Here is a 6,418-nt window from a genome sequence, read left to right as displayed (position 1 = left end):
AACCTAGATACCTGTCATCTTAACATGGCACAGAAACACGCTTAGGAGGCTGTTACGGAGTGACATGTTTGGCGTAACGACAGAAGGGGACTTGTTCGAAGGCCTCGTTTCTTTGTTAGACAAAACCACATGAAAGCAACAACAAATGGGCGAAATTTGTTGTTTTTTAACGCGAAAGTGTTTTATGCCAGGACCCACCAAGGCTTCACTGACGTGTTTCCGTCACGGATATGACATTGTAAAATGTACACTAACAGATGATAAAAAAATTGCCGAAGCTTGCACTAAGCCGCGCGAGGCTTCAAACAGCGAAACTTCACGATACTGAAGGTTGGTTCTAGGTTGTTTCTAGGTCTTTACTGGGTGATGCAGGTTGTTTCTAGATTGCGTCTAGGTCGTTGCTAGGCTTTAGCTAGGTGATGCTAGGTTGTTGCTATTTTGATGCAGAGAGGCTCGAATTAAACCACAGACAGTCGCAGACACGACACGGATGTCCAAACTGCAGAGACAGAATCTTGCACTGAAACCAAGCGTTCGCACCTCTCACAGATCTACGGGCACGTCGTCGTTGGCGTAGGCCTTCCATCGCTTCGGGGTCTTCTCGCAGCCGCCAGGTGATGCAGGCTGTTTCTAGGTTGCTTTTAGGTCGTTGCTAGGCTTTGCTAGGTGGTGCTAGATTGTTTCTACGTTGATTGTCAGCGCAGAAGTTCGAGTTGAACCACGGACAGTCACAGACAGGACACGCTTGTCCAAACTCCAGAGACAAACTCGCACTGAAACCAAGCGTTCGCACTTGTCATAGATCTACGGGCACGTCGTCGTTTGGCGTAGCCTTTCCATCGCTTCGGGGGTCGCCGTCGCTTCGCAGCCATTTGTTGGGTCAACTGTTGCCTTCTTCATTATGAGTGGAGCAGTGGTGAGTAGTGGTATTTACCCAGTTTCTGTGGCACATACCCGTTTATGATGATGATAGCTTTTTGGTTCTCCGGGTTCTTTTGAGCGATTTGCTGAACAGCCTCGCTGTTAAAAAACTAGAAAAGGTTCCGTCCTTGGAAATCGAACCCACGACCGTTCCCTCCACAGAGCGCAGCGCTAGACGGCAAAGCATACGTTCTTCGGCACCCTAACAGCGAGCTATTTATTTATATACACCATCTACCGCTGGCGGTACTAAGAGCTCGGTGGCACTTCAACCATAGACGTATCTACCGGGGGGGGGGGGGGTGGCAAGGGGTGCACTACTCCCCCCTACTGAGAAAAGTGAGGGGGGCGGAGCCCCCCTTTTCTGACAGAGGTCATTGTCAGCTGTAGATTGAGAAACTAACAAGTGAGGCAAAGTTTTACTTTAACATAGCAATCACGTAAATATATAATAAAACTTCACCTACGATTCTGCTGTGAAGACTGTCCTCCGCGTCTCATGACCACGCACTGTATGGCCCTCTGCGGTGCGGGCTGCCTAGGCGACGCTTTCGCGCTTTGCGCTCCAGCATTGCAGAGGAAGCTACCGCTCAGCAGGGGCTCTATAACATTAGAGCAATCTGTCATGATTAGCTTTTTTTTTTCTGCCTGGCCTGAGATATACGTAATCGGTGACGCAGATGCGGGCGTAAACCAGTAAACGTCTTATGGACCGATCAAACGCTCTTCCTGTTTCAGGTAATTTAGTTTCTTTCTTTGAAAACGAATAGCATCGCCGCTGCTCCATATACAAGCTGCCGTGAGTTGATGAGTGTTCAGAAGTGCGGAGTGTTTCAGTTGTCCCGAGCCAGGAGATCTGAAAAAGGTTCCCGCTTTAGTCTGCCATTAAAATAGAGAAAGAGAAAGGTTAAGTCAAAGGCAGGGAGGTTAACCAGAAGAAAGTTTTTCGGTTTGCTACCCTGCACTCGGGAAGGGTTCAGGGGGGATAGAAAGGTGAAGCACCTTACTGCTTCACCTTGCTTATCATGTGGCAGCCTAAAGCGATCGCGGCGGCTTGTACCAAGGCGACAGATAAGGTAGTTGACTCGAGCACATTCGGAAGCCTAGCTTTCAAGTTTGCCCCGTAACTTTTATCTACCTGTCCAAGGATCAGCGTCCATGGTTTTCTGGATTAAGAAGACTGCCCACCTACAAGGCTTATGTCTGTTCCTCATAATTTTCATTTATCTCTTTCCCTTTCTGCGGTAACCCACTCAACGACGCGGCCCAAGCTCTCAAGTGCGCATGTGCGCGATCTTTATCCCCCTTCCCTCTCCCCTTTAGTTTCCTATATATATTCACGAGTGTGTATAAAACCTGCGCCGTTTTTCTGTTGGCATGGTCCGACTGTCTCGTTTACTGCTGGAGAGGCATGGCCACCTCCCAACTAACAGTGGCGACAAAAATACCCACCGATACGCGTAAGCCGGGCGCCAGCTGCGAGAACGAGACGAAGACACCCATCAGCCCGTCCACATCCATGGCCATCAAGCTTCCGGATTTTGCAGAGGAGACAGATAAGTGGCAAGCGTATCTCGTTAAGATTGACGCCTACTTCGAAGCAAAAGAAGTGACGGACGACGCGAAGAAAAGGGCCTTGTTGGTGGCAGCGTTAGGATCGAGGACCGTTGAAATCCTTTGCGGCAGAATCGTACCGCGAAAACCAAGCTCACTGAGCTATTAAGAAGTTGTTTCAATCTTGAACGAGTACTATGATCCGTCCACTAACGAGATATCAGAAAGCTTCAAGTTCTTTCACAGAAACCAACAAGAAGGAGAGTCCGTGCAGGCGTTTATCGTCGAGATTCGCAAGCTAGCTCATAACAGCAACTTCGCCTCGATGTTGGAGCGAATGCTGAGGGACCGCATCGTGTGTGGAATGCGCTCGAAAAACCTGCAGAAACAACTATTAGCCAAAAAGGACTTGACGCTGGCAGAAGCAGAAGCACTAGCTCTAGCAGCCGAAAGCGCGGAGTTAGGGTCGCAACAAATGACCGGGCAAGGTGACACCGTTAGGAGGTTCAACGTGAAGCATAGCAGGCAACCCGAAATCAGCAGGATCGAACGGAGCAGCTTATCGCAGCACTGCAGCTGCTGTGGCAGACAGGGACATCAAGCCAGGGAATGCTCATTGCGACGGCGCAGGTGCTACGAATGCGGGCGACAAGGTCACTTGGCGCGAGTATGCACACGGACAGCCACCACCGACAGAACCGTCGAGATAACAGTGTTCAGCGGAAAGTGAAGATAACGACAGTAACGTACTACAAATATGGTCAGTGAAGAGTAATGGAAGCCTGGTTCCGCGCCTACACAAACAGGTTACATGGAACGGAGTGCCACTGAATATGATAATCGACACAGCTTCACCTGTCTGCGTAGTGCCTAAGGCGATATACGAAGCCCATCGTCATAAGTGGCCACCGCTTTGTAAAGCTGCATTAACGCTGTCATGCTATCTTGGGAAGATACCAGTGCGGGGCGTTGTCAAAATGCAAGCTTCCTACAAGTCTGCAACAGTTGACTACAATCTCGTTGTGTTAGACTGCGAAGGTCCTAGCCTTTGCGGCCGTGACCTGTTACAGATGCTCGAGACACAAGGGGCACCGCGTCTTCACATCGCGTCAGTCTCATCGGACGCTAAGAGTCGGACAGCGGCACCCCTGATGCAACAGTACGCAGATGTTTTTGTGGAGGGCCTGGGAGCCATCAAGGGACCACCAGCTAAAGGACGGAGCAACCCCAATGTTCCGTAAGGCAAGAAAAAATCCATTTACTGTGATGTCCCGGACACTCTACGCCATATGCTATGGGGATGCATACTAGCATCCCTAGCACCGCTACACTGACCGAAGAGCAGTGGGAGGCCAAGTTATAGGATCCAGACCTGAAGAATCAGCGAAGCCTGATTCAACGCGCACGAGAGATGGCGAAGGCCCGCGGCTACCTGGAATAAGGAGGCCGCCCACCTTGGGCGCACAGCGCGCTTGCTCCAAATAAACGTTTATTCTCTCTCTCTCTCTTTGCTAGACAAAGTGTCCGCCGAGCTAGATCGACTCGTGGCCGAAGGCTTTATTACTCCCGTTTCCTATTCAGAATGGGCAACCCCGGTGGTGCCAGTGCTGAAACGTGACTGAACAGTCCGCATCTGTGGCGATTTCAATGTTACTCTAAACCCGGTATGTGAAATGGAAAGTTATCCTCTACCCGTAGTGGACGACATTTTCACTACGCTTCGTGGAGGGCAGCAGTTCAGCATCTTGGATCTACGTGATGCCTACAACCAAATTCTTCTAGACGAAGATTCGCGCAAGCTAGCGGTTATAAACACTCACAAGGGCCTATTTTGTTATAATAGGCTACCGTTTGGGATAGCCTCGGCGCCTGCGATTTTTCAAAGAACAATTGAGCAGGTGCTGCAAGGCCTCCCAGGGGTTCAAGCGTACTTAGACGACGTCCTGATAGCAGATGTGAACGATAAGCCAACTGCGAACCTTCAAGCAGTCTTGCAGGGGTTCAGGGAATACGGCGTCAAGCTCCGCTCGGACAAGTGCCGAATAGGTGAGGAGTCAGTTACGTATCTAGGACACAGAATTGACGCGGCAGGGTTGCACCCGTCAGAGTAGAACATCGAAGCAATTAAGATGGCACCGACTCCTCGCAATGTCACGGAGTTGCGGTCATTTTTGGGCATGCTAACTTTCTACAATAAATTCTTGCCTAATCTGTCCACGCTCCTGAGTCCCCTATACCTTCTCCTGGAAAAGAAATTGAAATGGTCTTGGGATGAGCGCGAAAACGATGCCTTTCGAAAAGCAAAAGCCGTTTTGTGTTCCGCGCCTGTGTTAACTCACTTCGATTCCGCACGAGAGCTATTTCTGGAGTGCGACGCGTCACCCTATGGTGTGGGAGCGGCACTACTCCACCGAATTTAAGGACAGTATCAGCTCCTTGGATTTCGATCCAGGACGCTTACTGCCGCAGAAAAGAATTATTCACAGATTGAACGTGAGGCGTTGGCTCTGGTTTATGGCGTCACGCGATTCTGAGATGATTATCTGCTGGGCAGACGGTTCACGCTTCTAACCGACCATCAACCATTGTTGGGTCTCCTAAGAGCGGATCGTCAGACGCCGTATATGGCCGCTGCGCGCATTTAGCGTTGGGCCATCATACTTGGGGCTTACCGTTGTCGGTTGCAACATCGACCGGGTAAACTTATGTGCAATGCCGATGCTCTGAGCCGTCTACCCCAACCGTTACAGGAAGAAGCGGACCAGGAGGAAGAAGCTCAAGTTGTTCTGACCCTGGACCAGTGGGATCAGCCGGCCCTGCCATGGAAGGAACTCCGGGCACTCGCCGTCGCGGATGATGTACTCTTCCAGGTACGCAAGTACACCCGGGAAGGTTGGCCGAAAAAACTCGACATGGAAACCAAAGAAACCGCCGATTTTTACAAAAAGCGGCATGAGCTGTCTGTTAGTGAAGAACTTCTTTACTGGGGTCATCGCTTGGTAGTGCCGACAGCAGCGCGCGGGAAGTTGCTAAGGCTACTGCATGAAGCCCACCAAGGAGTTTCCACCATGAAGGCGAAGGCCAGATCGTTATTTTGGTGGCCGGGCGTAGAGCAAGACATCGAGCGCATTGCGGCGAAATGCCAAAACTGTGTGCAAGCGTTGCCGATTCCTCAGGCAAAAGAACCAGTAAATTGGCCCGAGACGCACAAAGGGTGGTCATGTGGACTATGCGGGACCAATAAAAGGGAAAATGTTACTCATCGTCGTCGACGCACACACAAAGTGGATTGAGGCACTTCCCGTGTCACAGGCCAACTCCCATAGCACAGTCGAGGCCCTCAGGACGATATTTAGCCGCTTTGGTATACCGCGCACGGTGGTTTCCGACAACGGGACGCCATTCACGGCGCGAGTTCGAGCAGTTCATTGAGCGCAATGGAATTGCGCGTATTCGAACACCTCCCTATCACCCCCAGAGTAATGGACTAGCAGAGCGAGCCGTGCGCACTATCAAAGACGGCATGAAGAAGATAGGAGGCACTTGCCTCATCACATCACTGGCACGTGTATTGTGCAATTATCGGAACGCACCACACCAGGAGGGTCTTTCTCCCTCAGAGAGGCTATTAGGATACCGTCTGCGCACAAGAACTGAGATGTCTTTTCCTTCCAGAGTCTATCCTATCAAAGGTACGAGTGACCCAGGCTGGAATTTCGCACCGGGAGACTACTTGTACGTGCGAAATTACGGCGCCGGCGACAAATGGTCCCCAGGCACAGTGGAGGCTACGCGTGGCACTCGCCTCCTGGAGGTAAAGACTGTGGATGGGCTTGTCCGCCGCCACGTGGATCAAGTTCGTAAGCGGAGATGAAACGCCAGCAGCCGAAGACATGTCGAGGCCATCTACACCGGGTTCCCCGGGGCCGGCACCACTAGAAAC

The sequence above is a fragment of the Rhipicephalus sanguineus genome, chromosome 4, assembly GCF_013339695.2.
Source record: "Rhipicephalus sanguineus isolate Rsan-2018 chromosome 4, BIME_Rsan_1.4, whole genome shotgun sequence".
Classification (NCBI taxonomy): domain Eukaryota; kingdom Metazoa; phylum Arthropoda; class Arachnida; order Ixodida; family Ixodidae; genus Rhipicephalus; species Rhipicephalus sanguineus.
This window is presented reverse-complemented; position numbering follows the sequence as displayed.